General features: G+C 34.9%; 1 long non-coding RNA gene across 1 annotated transcript; it reads left to right on the forward strand.

The window, feature by feature from the left end:
- The first annotated feature begins 9,228 nt into the window (after positions 1-9,228).
- LOC132513451 (uncharacterized) lies at positions 9,229-19,663 on the forward strand. The gene is made up of 3 exons (XR_009538479.1): positions 9,229-9,258; positions 11,884-11,944; positions 19,532-19,663. It is a non-coding gene; the product is annotated as an uncharacterized LOC132513451 (long non-coding RNA).
- Positions 19,664-20,660: the final 997 nt, after the last annotated feature.

Genomic DNA, 20,660 nt, shown 5'->3' on the forward strand with positions numbered 1-20,660 from the left:
TGAAAAGAACTGAGGACAGTCTCAGAGACCTCTGGGACAACATTAAACGCACCAACATTCGAATTATAGGGGTTCCAGAAGAAGAAGAGAAAAAGAAAGGGACTGAGAAAATATTTGAAGAGATTATAGTTGAAAACTTCCCTAATATGGGAAAGGAAATAGTTAATCAAGTCCAGGAAGCACAGAGAGTCCCATACAAGATAAATACAAGGAGAAATACGCCAAGACACATATTAATCAAACTGTCAAAAATTAAATACAAAGAAAGCATATTAAAAGCAGCAAGGAAAAAACAACAAATAACACATAAGGGAATCCCCATAAGGTTAACAGCTGATCTCTCAGCAGAAACCCTACAAGCCAGAAGGGAGTGGCAGGACATACTGAAAGTGATGAAGGAGAAAAACATGCAGCCAAGACTACTCTACCCAGCAAGGATCTCATTCAGATTTGATGGAGAAATTAAAACCTTTACAGACAAGCAAAAGCTGAGAGAGTTCAGCACCACCAAACCAGCTTTACAACAAATGCTAAAGGATCTTCTCTAGGCAAGAAACACAAGAGAAGGAAAAGACCTATAATAACGAACCCAAAACAATTTAGAAAATGGGAATAGGAACATACATATCGATAATTACCTTAAATGTAAATGGACTAAATGCTCCCACCAAAAGACACAGATTAGCTGAATGGATACAAAAACAAGACCCTTATATATGCTGTCTACAAGAGACCCACTTCAGACCTAGAGACACATACAGACTGAAAGTAAGGGGATGGAAAAAGATATTCCATGCAAATGGAAGCCAAAAGAAAGCTGGAGTAGCAATTCTCATATCAGACAAAATAGACTTTAAAATAAGGACTATTAAAAGAGACAAAGAAGGACACTACATAATGATCAAGGGGTCGATCCAAGAGGAAGATATAACAATTGTAAATATGTATGCACCCAACATAGGAGCACCTCAATACATTAGGCAAATACTAACAGCCATAAAAGGGGAAATCGACAGTAACACATTCATAGTAGGGGACTTAAACACCCCAATTTCACCCATGGACAGATCATCCAAAATGAAAATAAATAAGGAAACACAAGCTTTAAATGATACATTAAACAAGATGGACTTAATTGATATTTATAGGACACTCCATCCAAAAACAACAGAATACACATTTTTCTCAAGTGCTCATGGAACATTCTCCAGGATAGATCATATCTTAGGTCACAAATCAAGCCTTGGTAAATTTAAGAAAATTGAAATTGTACCAAGTATCTTTTCTGACCACAACGCCATGAGACTAGATATCAATTACAGGAAAAGATCTGTAAAAAATACAAACACATGGAGGCTAAACAATACACTACTTAATAATGAAGAGATCACTGAAGAAATCAAAGAGGAAATCAAAAAATACCTAGAAACAAATGACAATGGAGATACAATGACCCAAAACCTGTGGGATGCAGCAAAAGCAGTTTTAAGGGGGAAGTTTATAGCAATACAAGCCCACCTTAAGAAGCAGGAAACATCTCGAATAAACAACCTAACCCTGCACCTCAAGCAATTAGAGAAAGAAGAACAAAAAAACCCCAAAGCTAGCAGAAGGAAAGAAATCATAAAAATCAGATCAGAAATAAATGAAAAAGAAATGAAGGAAACAATAGCAAAGATCAATAAAACTAAAAGCTGGTTCTTTGAGAAGATAAACAAAATAGATAAACCACTAGCCAGACTCATCAAGAAAAAAAGGGAGAAGACTCAAATCAATAGAATTAGAAATGAAAAAGGAGAGGTAACAACTGACACTGCAGAGATAAAAGAGATCATGAGAGATTACTACAAGCAACTCTATGCCAATAAAATGGACAATCTGGAAGAAATGGACAAATTCTTAGAAATGCACAACCTGCCAAGACTGAATCAGGAAGAAATAGAAAATATGAACAGACCAATCACAAGCACTGAAATTGAAACTGTGATTAAAAATCTTCCAACAAAGAAAAGCCCAGGACCAGATGGCTTCACAGGCGAATTCTATCAAACATTTAGAGAAGAGCTAACACCTATCCTTCTCAAACTCTTCCAAAATATAGCAGAGGGAGGACCACTCCCTAACTCCTTCTACGAGGCCACCATCACCTTGATACCAAAACCAGACAAGGATGTCACAAAGAAAGAAAACTACAGGCCAATATCACTGATGAACATAGATGCAAAAATCCTCAACAAAATACTAGCAAACAGAATCCAACAGCACATTAAAAGGATCATACACCATGATCAAGTGGGGTTTATTCCAGGAATGCAAGGATTCTTCAATATACGCAAATCTATCAATGTGATAAACCATATTAACAAATTGAAGGAGAAAAACCATATGATCATCTCAATATATGCAGAGAAAGCTTTTGACAAAATTCAACACCCATTTATGATAAAAACCCTGCAGAAAGTAGGCATAGAGGGAACTTTCCTCAACATAATAAAGGCCATATATGACAAGCCCACAGCAAACATCATCCTCAATGGTGAAAAACTGAAAGCATTTCCACTAAGATCAGGAACAAGACAAGGTTGCCCACTCTCACCACTATTATTCAACATTGTTTTGGAAGTTTTAGCCACAGCAATCAGAGAAGAAAAGGAAATGAAAGGAATCCAAATTGGAAAAGAAGAAGTAAAGCTGTCACTGTTTGCAGATGACATGATCCTATACATAGAGAACCCTAAAGATGCTACCAGAAAACTACTAGAGCTAATCAATGAATTTGGTAAAGTGGCAGGATACAAAATTAATGCACAGAAATCTCTGGCATTCCTATATACTAATGATGAAAAATCTGAAAGTGAAATCAAGAAAACACTCCCATTTACCATTGCAACAAAAAGAATAAAATATCTAGGAATAAACCTACCTAAGGAGACAAAAGACCTGTATGCAGAAAATTATAAGACACTCATGAAAAAAATTAAAGATGATATAAATAGATGGAGAGATATACCATGTTCTTGGATTGGAAGAATCAACATTGTGAAAATGACTCTACTACCCAAAGCAATCTATAGATTCAATGCAATCCCTATCAAACTACCACTGGCATTTTTCACAGAACTAGAACAAAAAATTTCACAATTTGTATGGAAACACAAAAGACCCCGAATAGCCAAAGCAATCTTGAGAACGAAAGAAGGAACTGGAGGAATCAGGCTCCCTGACTTCAGACTATACTACAAAGCTACAGTCATCAAGACGGTATGGTACTGGCACAAAAACAGAAAGATAGATCAATGGAACAGGATAGAAAGCCCAGAGATAAACCCATGCACATATGGACACCTTATCTTTGATAAAGGTGGCAGTAATGTACAATGGAGAAAGGACAGCCTCTTCAATAAGTGGTGCTGGGAAAACTGGACAGGTACATGTAAAAGTATGAGATTAGATCACTCCCTAACACCATACACAAAAATAAGCTCAAAATGGATTAAAGACCTAAATGTAAGGCCAGAAACTATCAAACTCTTAGAGGAAAACATAGGCAGAACACTCTATGACATAAATCAAAGCAAGATCCTTTCTGACCCACCTCCTAGAGTAATGGGAATAAAAACAAAAATAAACAAATGGGACCTAATGAAACTTCAAAGCTTTTGCACAGCAAAGGAAACCATAAACAAGACCAAAAGACAACCCTCAGAATGGGAGAAAATATTTGCAAATGAAGCAACCGACAAAGGATTAATCTCCAAAATTTACAAGCAGCTCATGCAGCTCAATAACAAGAAAACAAACAACCCAATCCAAAAATGGGCAGAAGACCTAAATAGACATTTCTCCAAAGAAGATATACAGACTGCCAACAAACACATGAAAGAATGCTCAACATCACTAATCATTAGAGAAATGCAAATCAAAACTACAATGAGATATCATCTCACACCAGTCAGAATGGCCATCATCAAAAAATCTAGAAACAATAAATGCTGGAGAGGGTGTGGAGAAAAGGGAACACTCTTGCACTGCTGGTGGGAATGTGAATTGGTACAGCCACTATGGAGAACAGTATGGAGGTTCCTTAAAAAACTACAAATAGAACTACCATATGACCCAGCAATCCCACTACTGGGCATATACCCTGAGAAAACCAAAATTCAAAAAGAGTCATGTACCAAAATGTTCATTGCAGCTCTATTTACAATAGCCCGGAGATGGAAACAACCTAAGTGCCCGTCATCGGATGAATGGATAAAGAAGATGTGGCACATATATACAATGGAATATTACACAGCCATAAAAAGAAACGAAATTGAGCTATTTGTAATGAGGTGGATAGACCTAGAGTCTGTCATACAGAGTGAAGTAAGTCAGAAAGAAAAAGACAAATACTGTATGCTAACACATATATATGGAATTTAAGAAAAAAATGTCATGAAGAACCTAGGGGTAAAGCAGGAATAAAGACGCAGACCTCTTAGAGAACGGACTTGAGGTTATGGGGAGGGGGAAGGGTGAGCTGTGACAGGGCGAGAGAGAGTCATGGGCATATACACACTAACAAACGTAGTAAGGTAGATAGCTAGTGGGAAGCAGCCGCATGGCACAGGGATATTGGCTCGGTGCTTTGTGACAGCCTGGAGGGGTGGGATGGGGAGGGTGGGAGGGAGGGAGACACAACAGGGAAGACATATGGGAACATATGTTTATGTATGACTGATTCACTTTGTTATAAAGCAGAAACTAACACACCATTGTAAAGCAATTATACCCCAATAAAGATGTTAAAAAAAAAAAAATTCAACCACTTAGGGAAAATGAACAAATGCCTTGAAAAACTGACTCAAAGAGAAATGGATACAAGAAGAAATAACAAATCTAAATTGCCCTAAATTGCTTTCATAATTAAAAACCTCCTCACAAAGAAGAAAAAAAAAAAAAAAGAAAAAGAAACGAAATTGAGCTATTTGTAATGAGGTGGATAGACCTAGAGTCTGTCATACAGAGTGAAGTAAGTCAGAAAGAGAGAGACAAATACCGTATGCTAACACATATATATGGAATTTAAGAAAAAAAAATGTCATGAAAAACCTAGGGGTAAAGCAGGAATAAAGACGCAGACCTCTTAGAGAACGGACTTGAGGTTATGGGGAGGGGGAAGGGTGAGCTGTGACAGGGCGAGAGAGAGTCATGGGCATATACACACTAACAAACGCAGTAAGGTAGATAGCTAGTGGGAAGCAGCCGCATGGCACAGGGATATTGGCTCGGTACTTTGTGACAGCCTGGAGGGGTGGGATGGGGAGGGTGGGAGGGAGGGAGACGCAACAGGGAAGACATATGGGAACATATGTTTATGTATGACTGATTCACTTTGTTATAAAGCAGAAACTAACACACCATTGTAAAGCAATTATACCCCAATAAAGATGTAAAAAAAATAAATAAATAAATAAAAAAAACAAAAAAAAACTGAAACATCAACAGCTCTTCTTAGGTTGATCAGAAAAGTGAGGTCACAAGCAAATCGCTGCCCCCCAAACTGGAAGGAAACACAGGCGGATACAGAGAATCACTACATACCAGAACAGAAACCAAGGAGCAGAAACCTCCACAGGAACCAGTGCCAGGATAGGAAAACCTGAACTGTAATGAATGAAGTGCTGGAGGCTCAGTATGTACAAGTCTGAGAGATAAAAACTCCAGGGGGACCTAGTCATAGAGGGACCCCCTCACAGTGAATACTGGAGAAAATTTTCCTCATGCTTCTGGCAGGGGAAGGGAAAAAGGAACCATTTTGAAGTATGCCATATCATTCTGTTCTTAATAAAGTCTGCCCTTGGGAAAAACTATTTAGCCAAAGCCTAATTTACTGAGGTTTTTTTAGAGCCTAACCAACCTGACTTGCCCAACTTCAGCTCCCTTTAGCCATCCTGCCCCATCTAAGGGAGGAGACTGAGAAGCACTGGTCAAGTTCATAGTCCAGGAGCATAGCTCACCAAAAAACTAAGACAGAATCATGAGACTATAAAATTCTTCCCCTCCCCCAACACCTTATCACTGCATTACTAAAGACTGATTTACTGCAATTCCTTTTACCCACTACATAATGTCCCCTTTCAACAAAAATTAAAAGGCACACTAAAAGGCAAATACACAGTCTGAAGAGATTAACCAAGAATCAGAACCAGAGTCAGATGTGGCAGGAATGTTGAATTATCAGACCAGGAATTTTTTTAAAACTATGAATAATATTCTAAAGGCTTTCATGGAAAAAGTAGAAAACATGCAAAAACGGATGGATAATATAAGCAGAGAGAAAGTCTAAGAATCAAAAAGAAATACTAGAGTTCAAAAACACTAACAGAGGTAAAGAATTCCTTTGATAGGCTCACTAGTAGACTGAACACAGCTGAGGAAAGAATCTTTGAATTAAGGAAATGACAACAGAAATTTCCAAAACTTAGAAGCAAAGGGAAAAAAGAACAAAATAAAGAACTGTGGGATAACTACACAAGGTATAACATATGTGTAATGGGAATACTAGAAGAAGAAATTAAGGAAGGAACAGAAGAAATATTTGAAGCAATAATGATTGAAAATTTACCCAAATTAATGTTAAGACACCAAATCACAGATCTAGGAAGCTCAGAGAACACAAAACAGGATAAATACTAAATAAATAAACAAATAAATAAATAAAAGCAAACCCCTACAACTAGGCATATCATATTTAAATTTAAAAAAATCAAAGATAAAGAAAAATCTTGAGAGAAGACAAAGGAACAAAGATAAGAATTATATCCAACTTCTCAGAAACCATGCATGCGAGAAAAGAGTAGAGTAAAATTAAGTATTGAAGGGGAAAAAAGCCCCACCAACCTAGAATGATGTAACTTGCAAAATTATCGTTCAAAAGTGAAGAATAACAACTTTATATATAATTGTGTGTATATATACATAATTTGTGTGTATATATATATATATATATATATATATATATATATATATATATAAGGATGCTTATCTATAAGTGAAATGAATGACACCAAAGATACAAAGGATGGGAGGAAGATATTAGGAATCTTATTGGTGAAGAGTTACAGCGTTATTTGGAAGAGTTATAGTGTTATTTGGAAACGTATGTGGATTAGTTGTAAAAGTATATTTCAAACTTTAGGGAAACAAAAAGGTTTGAAATATTGCAAAAATTACTAAAATGTGACAGAGACATGGAGTGAGGAAATGCTGTTGGAAAAATGGTGACAATAGATTTGCTTGACAAAGGGTTGACACAAAACTTCAATTTGTAAAAAACAGAGCATCTTCAAAGTGGAATAAAGCAAAGCACAATAAAATAAGGTATGCCTGTATAAGGACACATATAGATTAAAAGTAAAAGGCTAGAGAAATATATACCATGCTAACACTAATCAAAAGACAGCAGGAATAGCTATATTAATTTCAGACAGAACAGACTTCAGAACAAGGAAAATTATCAGAGAAAATGAGGGGCATTATATAATGATAAAGGGGTCAATATTCCAGGAAGACAAACAATCTTTAATGTATATGTGGTAACAACAGTGTATCAAAATATGCGAGGCAAAAACTTAGAGAGCTTCAAGGAGAAATAGATGAATTCATTATTGTAGCTGGAGACATTAACATCTCTCTATCCGAAATGGACAGATCCAGCAGGCAGAAAATCAAATCAGTAAGGACAGAATGGAACTTAACAGCAACATTATATAGCTGGATACAATTGACATTTATAGATTATTTCACCCAGCAATAGCAGATTACACATTCTTCTCAAGCTCATGTGGAGCAGTTTTCAAGATAGAACACATTCTGGATCATAAAATACATCTTAACATGCTTCCATCTGGGATCACTTTCCTTCAAAAAAGACTTCAGTATTTCATTTGGTGCAGGTGTGAAAATATCTTTAAATTGCTCTCCTTTTTGAAGACTATATTTTTCTGGATATGGGATTATAGATTGGCAGTTACTTTCTTTCAGGATTGTGAAGAGATCAGACCACTGTCTACTGGCTATCAAAATTTATGTTGTTGAGTCAACTATCAGAGTTATTTTCCCTCCTTTGGGATTACTGTCTTTTTTTCTCCAGCTGCTTTTAACATTTTCTCTTTATCTTTGATACTTAGGAGTTTTAATATGATTCAGCTAGTTAAAGTTTTCTTTATGTGATCCTATTTGGGTTTGTGTTACTTCTTGAATCTGTGGCTTGATAACTTTCATCAGTTCTAGAAATCCATCAGCTATTTTGTTTTCCAATATTGCTTCTTCCCCAGTCTTTCCTCACCACTGGGACACTAATTACAAGTATTTAGAACATTTTGTCTTGTCCTATATGCATCTTATTTTTTCTCCTGGGTTTTCATTCTTTTTTGTTTCTGTCAATGATTTAATCTGTACCCACAAATCATTTCTTTAATTGTGTCTAATCTGCTGTTAAACCCATCTATTGAGTTCTTATTTTGAAATATTTTATTTCTCAGTTCCAGGATTTCCATGTTTCTTTTTTAAAATTAATAAACATTATTTTTTAGAACAGTTTTAGGTTCACAGCAAAATTGAGCAGAAAGTACAAAGAATTCCCATATACTCCCTGTCTCCACACATGCACAAACTCTCCCAATATGGTCATCCCACCCCACAGTGGTACATTTGTTAGAACCAATGAACCTACATTGATACATCATTATCCCTCAAAGTCCATAATTTACATTCAGGTTCACTCTTGCTGTACATTCTATGGGTTTGAATAAATGTATAACTAACTACATGCACCCTCCCAATGTAGTATCATACAGAATCATTTCACTGCCCTAACAATCCTCTGTCTCTTCAACCTCCCCTGCCAACTAAGACCTGGCATCTACTAATCTTTTTACTGTCTCCAGAGTTTTCTTTTTCAGAATGTCATATAGTTGGAATCATACAGTAGGTAGCCTTTTTAGATTGGCTTCTTTCACTTAGTAATATGCATTTAAGTTTCCTCCATGTCTTTTCATGGCTTGATAGCTGTTTTATTTTTAGCACTGAGTAATATTATACTGTCTGGATGTACCACAGTTAATTTTCCATTCACCTATTAAGGGAAATCTTGGTTGCTTCCAAGTTTTGGCAAGTAAAGCTGCTATAAATATCCATGTACATGCTTTGTATGGATATAAGTTTTCAATTCACTTGAGTAAATACCAAGGAGTGCAATTGCTGGATCATGTGGTAAGAATATGTTTAGTTTTGAAAGAATATCAAAATGTCTTGTAAAGTGGCTGCAACATTCTGCATTCCCAGAATCAATTAATGAGAGTTCTTGTTTCTCCAAATCCTTGCCAGCATTTGGGGTTGTCAGTGTTTTGAATTAGGCCATTCTAAAAGATGTGTAATTCTATTTCATTGTTGTTTCAATTTGGAATTCACTAATGTCATATAATATTGAGCATTTTTTCATATGTTTACTTGTTATCTGTATATCTTCTTTGGTAATGTATCTGTTTAGTTCATTTGCCCATTTAAAAAAACATCTGGCTGTTCATTTTCTTACCATTGAGTTTTAAGAGTTCTTTGTATATTTTCAAAAACAGTCCTTTATCAGATGTGTCTTTTGCAAATATTTTCTCCCAGTCTGTTGCTTGTCTTCTAATTTCTTTGACATTGTCTATCACAGACCAGATTTTTAAAAAATTTTTAATGAAGTCCAGCTTATCAATTATATCTTTCATGGGTCATGACTTTGATGTTGTGTCTAAATAGGCATCATCATACCCAAGGTCATCTAGGTTTTCTCCTATGTTATCTTCTAGTAATTTTATAATTTTGCATTTTACGTTTAGGTCTGTGATCCATTTTGAGTTAATTTTTATTAAAGGTGTAATGTCTGTGTCTAGTTTCTTTCGTGTGTGTGTGTGTGTGTGTGTGTGCGCATGCATATGTCCAGTTTTTCCAGCACCATTTGATGAAAAGACTTTTCTCCTTTATCTAAGATGACATAACTATTTATGTGGGCCTACTTATATGCTCTCTATTCTATTCCTTTGATCCATATGTCTTTTCTTTTTCCAATACTATACTGTCTTGATTACTGTAGCTTTATATTAAGTCTTTTTTAATTTTCCTTTTTTATTGAAGTATAGTTGATTTACAATGTTGTGTCAATCTCTTCTGTACAGCAAAGTGACTCATATACTAAGTCTTAATGTCTGGTAGTGTCCTTCTGATTTTGTTCTTCTCATTCAATATTGAGTTGGTTATTCTGGGTCTTTTTCCTCTCCATGTTAACTTTAGAATCAATAATTCAATATCCACAAAATAACTTCCTGGGGTTTTGATTGGTATTGCATTGAATCTATAGATCAAGTTGGGAAGAATGGACATTTTGACAATATTGAGTCTTCCTATCCATGAACATGAAATATCGCTCCATATATTTAGTTCTTTGATATCTTTCATCACAGTTTTGTAGTTTTCATCACATATATCTCGCACATATTTTATCTATACCTAAATATTTATACCTAAGCATTTCATCTTTGGGGGTGCCAATATAAATGGTACTGAGTTTTTAATTTCAAATTCCATTTTTTCATTCCTGGTATATAAGAAAGCTGTTGAATTTTGTATGTAGAATACTTTTCTACATAGACAATCATGTGATTTGCAAGAAAAGACAGTTTTATTTCTCCCTTCCCAATCTGTGTACCTTTTATTTCCTTTTCTTATTGCATTTTCTATGTCTTCCAGTATGGTGTGAAAAGCATTGGTGAGAGTGGATATCCTTGTCTTGTTCTTGATCCTAGTAGGAAGCTTCAAATTTCTCATTATTAAGTATGTTAGCTGTTGGGGTTTTTTGTAGATTTTTAACATCAAGTTAAAGAAGTTCTCCTCTATTCCAACTTTGCTGAGATGTTTTTTATCATGAATGTGTGTTGGATTTTGCCAAATGCTTTTTCTGCATGTATTGATATAAACATGTTATTTTTCTTCTTTAGTCTGTTGATGCAATGGATTTCATTGGTTGATTTTTAAGTTTTTAACCAATCTTGCATACTTGGATACCTTGTTTGTGGTATATAAATATTTTTATTCATTATTGAATTTTATTTGCTGATATTTTGTTGAGGATTTTTGCATCTGTGTTCAGGAGAGAGAGTGGTCTGTAGTTTTCCTTTTGTAGTTATAAAAGATGTTTTGTAACATCTTTTTCTGGTTTTGCTATTAGGATAATGCTGGCCTCATGGAATGAATTAGGAAGTATTCCCTCTGCTTCTATCTTCTGAAAGAGCTTGTAGAGAATTAGTATAATTTTTTCTTTAAGTGTTTGGTAGATTTCAGCTACCAAACACTTAAATAACACTTCTGGGCCTACTGCTTTCTGTTTTTGGAAGGTTATTAATTATTGATTCAATTTCTTCAATAGATATAGACCTTTTCACATTGTCTATATCTTCCTGTGTGAGTTTTGGTAGATTGTCTCTTCCTAGGAACTGGTATTTCATCTACATTTTCAAATTTGTGGGGATTGAGTTATTCATAATATTCCTTTATTATCCTTTTACTTTGCAATGAATCTGAAATGATGTCCCTTTTTAATTTCTGATATTAACAATTTCTATATTCTCTTTTTATTGGTTAATCTGGCTAGAGACTTATCAATTTTATTGATGTTTTCAAAGAACCAGCTTTAGGTTTTGTGATCTTCTCTGTTGATTTCCTGTTTTAAATTTCATTGATTTCTGCTCTAATATTTATTTTTTTTTCTTACTTTGGATTTAATTTTATCTTCTTTTTCTAGTTTCCTAAGGTGGAAGGGTAAATTATTCATTTTAGATCTTTCTTCTTTTCCAATAGGTACATTCGATGCTAAAAATTTCCCTCTAAGCACTGCTTTCACTGCAGCTCACAAATTTCAGTAAGTTGTTTTCCCATTTTCATTTAATTCAAAATGTTTTTTAAACGTCTCTTGATATTTCTTCTTTGATCCATGTGTTATTTAGCAATTTAGCAGTGTGTTATGTTGTTTAATCTCCAATTATTTTGGGAATTTCCAGCTATCTTGTTGTTTTTTATTTCTAGTTTAAATCCATTATGATGTGAGAGAGAGACACACACACACACAGAGGGAGACAAAGAAAGAGAGAGCAAATAAAGAAAAGAAACTTCACATAGGACTTACAGATATTTTTAAAAACCATAAAAGAATATTATAAACAACTTGATGCCAACATATTTGAAAGTTTAGATGAAAAAGACAATTCCTAAATTGATACAAGAATTAGAAAAGTTTAAATTGATGCTATTCATAAGAAGTTCAGATGTATTCACAAAGATGCTACAATAGATTTTATTCTCATGTATGAAAAAAAATTCCTCATCTGAAAACACATATTAATACTTTGGTTGTCTCCAGAATTCTAAATGTAGACCTATAATACATTTGAGTTTGTATCTTATTTTTAAATAGTAAAAATATATTTTAAATGATAAAATTCAAATTGAAATTTAATCAAGGGTTCTATATAATGGTTTGAATAACACTGGTCTATCCTATACTTGAAAACATCTAAGATATCTAAGATGGAAAAGTTTACTAGGTTTACAGTCTTTTCTCTGTCACCTTTTTCACGAAGCCCTTTTTAATCTTATTAGTAATTTTCTCTCTCTCTCAGTCTCACTCTTCTCCTTTAAATTCCCAGAGTGATACTGCAGCATTTCTATTTCTCCTGTTATACCTAAAGTATTTCCTTTGTATTATAATTATTAGTATAATTATAGGCTTCTTGAGGACAGGGATTCATTTTACATTTTTTTAAATACACGCAACTTTGGCATAGTATATCTTCATTAAATTGAATTGAATTGGATTTACTATACATAATACATTCAAGTATATTTTGAATCAGTGCTACACAGTGATTTCCTTTTCTTGTGGAAAGGAGAAATTCAAACGTGTATAGCCAGACCACATCAATAACCTAAATCGTTTCTCTGTGGCACATTAATATTTTGGTAATTACTTACCTTACTACCCAAATTTGGAGTCTGTGAAGCTTTCCACATAATGTCTCTGAAATTAGTAATTTGTAGAACTAGAGGCAAGATGATTTCTGGATGGAATCTTAGGGAAATTACCTATGCTCTCTGATTGAATTGAACCTGAGATGGCTTTTCTGCCCCCAAAAAGGTTCATGTGTTGGTTAGATTTACCTTCCCTGGATTATCTCCTAGTTAGATCATAACATTTAATTTATAAAATGTTTTCCATAGATGTACGTAGAAGCCTATTTATTTTGTAGTTCAAAGACATTTCTTTTTATAAGTACACTTTATTAAGATTATGTCTAAATAACTGAAAGAGAAATGTTACTCTGAACCAGCTATTACTTTATTTCATAAAATGTGTAAATTTGTATTTAAAATTCCACACATTCAAAATATATATAACCATGTTCCTCAAATGGTTACATAAACCAAAAAAGTGAAGCACACTGATTTTTAAAAGCACTTAAAGAAATATTATTAGAAATCCATATTTAAAATTAATGATTATTTTATGAAATAAATAATAATTTCCTATATCTTTGGTAGAAAGTAAGCAACACTTGCACCATAAAACCACTTGAAAATATTTCTATATTAACCCTGAATGGGACATTCCTCATCTCATTTAATTGTAGGTGTAGGTGGCATTTCATATTTTATAAATGAGAAAATTGAGGCTCAGGAAACTTAAGAGAACGCCCACATTCACAATAGGTGGCAGAGCTTGATTTGAACACAATTTTTTTTTTTACTTTTCTATGTGTAGTTTCTAACTTAGAGTCTCTAACATTCTTCAATATTGGCAAGAAAAACTACTACATATAACTAACTAAAGCCTTGGGTCAGGAAGATTTACTAGCAACTTTTACCATTTTCTTTTCCTATTTACTCTTCCATGTTTGAAGACTCCATGATATCTTAGCAACACATATTTGCTGTCTTAGAAAATATAAAAGTTTTTCTCAAGGAGACGCACACAATTAACTCTCTTGTTTCCCACATCATTGTGGTGATCTTAAATATCTGTTTTGTAATCAATCAACAATGATTAATTGAGTTGTTACTATGTGTTCAGCAGTATACTAAGTGTTTTGGAAATATAATAGTGCTATCCTAACTTAAACTAAAGTAACAAAAAATTAGGCACCTCCACCTAATGTGTTTATAATCTGATTTCATGTACACCAATTATTTCGAATATATCAGTTATTAATAATGCTGCTTAATAAGGTACTATTTGAGTAACAGAAACAATAGATGCATTAGAGTCAAAGAAGTGAGAGATAAGTGTTAACTGGAATCATCAGCCCTGTTAATGTCTGCCAATACTTGTGATTAAATAAAATATATCAATAAGTCAGGTTTATAAAAATAAATAATAGTGAAAAAGAAAATAATCCATGCACATGTTATTTTCATATTTACAAAGTAAGATGGAGACAGAAATGTGGACAGAGTTCACCTTGCAGATAGAAACTTCTGTATAAGGAATACCAGGAAAAAAGTTAAGAGTTATGTCATCATCATGGCAGAATAAGAGTTTTCTACAATCTTCTCCCCAAGGAACACTGATTTAAACAATCACCCATGGATAAGAGAGTCTTTTTGAAAGTCCAGGAGTCCAGCAGAGAAGTATAAGAACACCACTGGAGCCAAAAGAAAAAAAAGCAAGATTAGACCACTGAAGAGAATAAGAGGAAGTTTCACTTTACTCACATCACCCTCCTCCAAGGTGGTACAGCTTAGGACCAGAGAGACCTACTTAGCCCACAATTTCCCTGTGGGGGGAAATGAAAGCATGTGAATGACCACCCAGATTCCCCAGCTATGTGGGATGCTACCAGAGAGACTCATTTGTTTCTCACCCCATTCAGAATACTGACATGTGCTGTGTGACTGGAAAGCAGAAAGCAGGTGGGAGAACAGCAGATAGGGCTCTCAGGGGTCATCAAAGTAACACAGATCTTGCTGACCAGTTTGCAGACTCCATCAGGAAGTCTGACTACAAGCTACTGGGTATGCAATGTCTGTAGATTCTTCCACTGGCCATGGACACACTCAAAGCTCTATACGGCTCACCTGCACACATCTCCCACTCCATGGCTGGATCTCTGTGCACGTGCCCAATGGCAGCAAGAGCAAGGTTTTGCAAATGGGTAGTGAGCGTACACAGAAAGCTGGTCAAAGTACGTTGGACTGGGAGAAATTACACAAACTTGAGCATTCAGTAACACTCTAGGGAAAGAAAGAGGGATGCTCTCAGTACCTGGCCTGGGTTTGCAGGATTGAGCGAAAGCATACAAGCTTAATAATTCAGCCACAGGAGGGAATGAGAACTCTGGAGCAAGAGCACCCACAGAAAAGGTCTGAGAAGACCCTCAGAATTCCAACAGGGCTGATGGAAGGAATTTTACTCCCAAAGCTAGTCTGTAAAGAATGGAGGAGGTGAGTGCTTTCTTCAAATGCGAGCACAGCAATGCAAGAATTCAAGAAACATGAAAAATCAAGGAAACATGACACCACCAAAGGGACATGATTTCTCAGTAACCAAAACAAAGAAATGGAGATCTTTAATTTTCCTGATAAAGAATTCAAAATGGTTGTCTTAAGGAAACTCAGTGAACTACAAGAAAATACAAAGACAGTTCAGTGAAATCAGGAAAACAATACATGAATAAACTGAGAAGTTCAATAAAGACACAGAAATCTTAAAAAAAAGAAACAAAAATTCTGGAGCTGAAGAATACAATGAATAAAATGAAAAAACAAAAAAGCAATAGTGAACATCAACAGCAGACTGGATCAAGCAGAAGAAAGGATCTGTTAAGTAGAAGACAGGTTCTTTGCAATTATCCAGTCAGAGAAGGAAGGAAGGAAGGAAGGGAGGGAGGGAGGGAGGGAGGGAGGAAAGAAGGAAGATAGGAAGGAAGGAAGGAAGGAAGGAAGGATAGAAGGAAGAGAGTGAAGAAAGCCTACATAAACTATGAGATATCATTAAGAGAAATAATCTATGCATTATTGGAGTCCCAGAAGGAGAGGAGAAGAAGAAAGGGGAAGGAAGCTTATTTAAAGAAATAATGGCTGAAAACTTCACAAATCTGGGGAGAGATTTGGACATCCACATTCATGAAGATTATAGGTAAGCCCAAGATATCAACACAAAACTATCTTCCCTAAGACAATATAATATAATGTAATGGTGGTAGAGAACCAAAAAAGAAAATTAATGAAAACTGAAATAATTAAACATTACCAATCTATGAGTTATCTCTTTCAGTAGCCCTAAGAGGTAGAAGAGAAAAGGAAATGCTTTAAAGATATGGCCTGGTTCAATGATCAAAATAGATATTTGTAGAATGCTTAATAAGTACTAGCCACTGTGACAATATGCACTATGAGGGAATGAGAATTATGCTTTCATAGTCATTCATGGGTGTAAGTTCATTCCTTCATGTGTTTGTCTAAGTTCTCAGGGTCTCTGGATGGAAAGAAAGGGAAAGAATGAAAGATTGTATGGAGGATTCTATAGATCAAACCTAGGGGTGGCATACACTACTTCTGCTCACATTCCATTGGCTAGACCTAACTGCACAAGAGGCTGAGAAATTCAATCTAGCAGAAATCCAGTCAAAATGGAAAGCAATCATTTTGGTCAGTAGTTAGCCAGTCTCTGCCACAGGCTCATAGGTAACACCAAAGGAGTGAGAATTGGCTTTGGGGATGCAATGCGAGTGGCTGGTGAAAAGAAACAGGATAAAGGTTTTAGTAATGAAGATGCTAAAGTGACCAAATAGTATGGTTATATGAGATAAGAAATAGAAATTGTCAAGAGTACTTGACAGTAAAGTCCAGAGGGAACAAAATTCATGCAAATCATAGCAGGTTTTTATGTCAGGAGGCTGCAAAGATAACTGGATGAGAATATAATTAACTATTTTCAGTATGATATATTGGATATGTGAAAAAATATAAACTTCTAGAGAATAGTTAATAAATAGGATAATAGGGCTATTGTAATACTGATATTTCAATTAAAATGGTGTTAGGACTATAGACTGAAACAATATAGGTATAAATTTATCTCCTGAATTTCATGTAGTTCTGAGATAAAACAAATGAAATACAAACTGAAACTCTAAAATGTCTCTGAAATATCTGTACTAAAAATTTCTATATAGTACTAAACATCAGAAGCTACTTTGGAATGAGAAGACAAGTTTCCATTTGCCCTTAACATAAGTGTTTCCACAGGTAATCTTCAAAATTAATCAACGAGGTGTCCCTGCCTGGAGTCCCATATATACTTTAAACCATCTTTTGTTATTGGCCATCGGGAGTTGCTGTTTCAGGTTCCTCCCTATCCTAGGTAACTTGGGTTCCGAGTTAAATGAAAGAAAGGCAAGAAGTATGATTGAGTAATTGAGAACCAAGAGTTATTGAGAAAGTTTCAAACATAGAGTCTGGCTAGCATCTGGTATAAGTAAGACAAAAAGAGACTTGAAATCTCAAAACTTGTTATCCAGTCACATAACCATGTGGCTCTGAAACTCTGGGATCCCAGTGTCAAAATACCCATGCTGGAAAGTCAAACACCAAATACTAGTTTCTAATTTTGCTTACACAACTTATTACCTATGCTTAGCAGCTTATTATCAAGCTACTGAAATTTTATGAACCTTACTTTACTCATTGGTAATGATAATAATAGTACTTAAACTACAGCCATGTATAGGTTTAGATAACTTATTTGAAAGCTTGTAGGACATTTGGCCCTGTCCAAAATGCCCATTGAGACATCTGGTCCACACGAAAAGGTCTTTAAAATTTGGTCCTGTCCAAAACGTCTGTGAGATATTTGGTCCATGATTCATTAAATAATGCAAACATTTAACTTCATTAGAGTTTTATTTACATTATTTTTATTGTTAATTCCTGATAAATTTTGGACTTCACATTTATTTTTGTTCTTCTTCATCATGAAGTTTAGCAGGGTTAGTCTTAAGTCAATGAGCAACTGATCTCAAGTATATATCAACTTGATTATCAGCTTTATATTTGTTATATCTGTTAACAATTTCAGTTATAAGAATTTGATTTTGTTGGTATCGTCATGAAGTTGGTGGTTGTATTTGAGTGTGACCACCAAGAACCTGGGTGATAACTTGTTCGTTTGATGTTCATCTTTTAACACTCCAATAAATCTCCAAATTTAAGGATGATGCACTACCATTAGCTTTGAAATTTGCTATGCCAGTCTTCCACAGCATCATTTGTCCTGTGATTGCTATTCAGTACTGATATATAAACATTCCAAGTTTTTGGCAGAAATCTTGGAACTTCTGCTCTTCCTCTGCTTCTGCCATGACTTCCAAGGATATAATTCATTAGGTCATCTAAATATTCTTCTGCATTCTCCACAATGTACTCAAAAGTTTCATTTACATCTTCCAAAGGCATAAATGGAAGTCCAAACATCATGGATGCTCATGTACTGGTGTTAGTCTTCATTGTTGTGTACTCTCGTGTTAGACTCAAAGAAGATGTTTTTCACCACAATGACTATGAAAAGTGAAATAAGTATCCTTTTACTTGGGCGTTTGGTAGGAACAGTTGAATCGCATTCATATTTGCAACCTTGAAATCCATCATACACAATGAAAGATTAATGTTGAGATTTCTTTTCCATGCAAATGTAAGTACTTTCATATATATATATGTATGTATATATGTATGTAAGCATCCTCTTGCTTTTTCATTTTTAGTGCATAAATCAATGACATAGTATAACCTAATACTACACCATGCACAGTAGATAACTGAATGAACTGTATTAGTGCCGTCTTGAAGGTGCTATCACTGAATAATGTACTGTCACTTAAATATTGAATATTGTCAAAGTTGTGTAAATAAGAATTCTTTCCTCATCTTGAGCACCAGAATCGTGCATAAGAAATCATTCTCCATGTCTGGTCACTTTATACTACTCTGGAATTTCATTTCCATGCAATGACTTCTTCAATGAGTTTCTTTCTGGTGGCATTAATAGGACTTCTTCATCATGATGAAGAGTTCTTTGAAGTACCTACAATGGTGTTGCATTTGGTTCTTCTTCTGTGTGTCCTTTTAATCTATTCAGGGTTTTCCTTACTTCCCCTTCAACATCAGTGTTTTGCTGATGTTTTCCTTTTCCATCTTGAATAATTGCACTGTTATCCAAATCCTGACTAGCTTGTACATTGGGCATGCAGGTTCTCCTCTCTTCACAAAACCAGTACCTTTTACTCCTATCTATTAAGGGAATGGAAATGATAACAAAAAGCATTACAATGTGCCACGGGCTTTTCTTTTTGTGAGGATATTATTTCTGCCATATTCCACTGAGAATTTTCAAATAAAGATATCATATTGCCAAGCAACAGAAGAAGAGTTATTTATCATTGTTTTTCTTCTTTTGCAGCAGTCTGACCAATGGTCTATGGCTTACTGGTAGAAGAAACCTTACTAATGTCTTATGGATTTGACACCTGGTTCGACTGGACAGGATTAGCCAGTATGTCGGCACCAGTGGAGGGCATGGTGGTCAATGCCAATGGGCAGGTAAGTGTGGGAATCACACCCATTAAAATCTCTCCAAATAAGCAGATGCTTCTGGCAGTCTACCACAATTGCGAGTGTACCTCTATAGGATATCCATCCAAGGGAAACATTGCCCATTAACCATGGGTGATGAGATAGTTGTAGGGATGTTAATTAGATGCCTGATATCACCCTCATGGCAGCTATTACACCTGATCACTGTGTAGTAGGAGAGCCACACCTGTTCTCACTCCTCCTGAAGATGCTCTGTATAGTGTTTACATCAACAAGATCACTGCCTGCTTTACACAGCAGCTTGACCAAGCTCCTCCTTTCAAACTCTGTCCTAACTGAATGACTCAGCCACATCCAACCAAATGCCCAGTGAAATATTAATGCATGGAAGGGATTTTTGCCTTTTTTTTTTCACTATTAGAACCTCCTAACTAGATGTGTAGATTTGTAGATTTTATTTGCAAAATAAATGTGTTGAATAAAACTGTACAGAATTATACCATTAGAAGCAACTGGGTTTTTATATTTTATTTGTAAACAAAAGATAGTATGTCTTCATTAAAAAAAACTTGATATTTTAAAGTTATATACTATTATCTGAGGCCTAACATGTCATAAGAAATAGGACTAGTTTCCTTTAAACAAAAGATAGAAAATGGAAAATATCACTGTATGATGTATTTTCTCTTTTAGAGTTTTTTGAGATATATTAAAATTTGTCACAGTTGTTTGCATTAAAATAAGGAAAAGTGTCTTGTGAAATCAGTTCGATTTTAGCCACTGCTGTATTTGCAAAATAAATATATGTTAATTTCTTTCCTCCAAAACAGAGTGCAGATTAAGTGGCAATTACCATCCTACATACCCTTTAAGTTTAATAAGCAAGGAATCTGAGGGAATGTATAATAACTATGCACAGTAGATGCTTGTCATTTGTGCCAACAGTGCAGAGAGAGAGAAACAGATGAGAGAGAGAGGAAGAAAATGAAAGAGAG

This window comes from Lagenorhynchus albirostris, chromosome X (genome assembly GCF_949774975.1).
Source record: "Lagenorhynchus albirostris chromosome X, mLagAlb1.1, whole genome shotgun sequence".
NCBI classification, from domain to species: Eukaryota; Metazoa; Chordata; class Mammalia; order Artiodactyla; family Delphinidae; genus Lagenorhynchus; species Lagenorhynchus albirostris.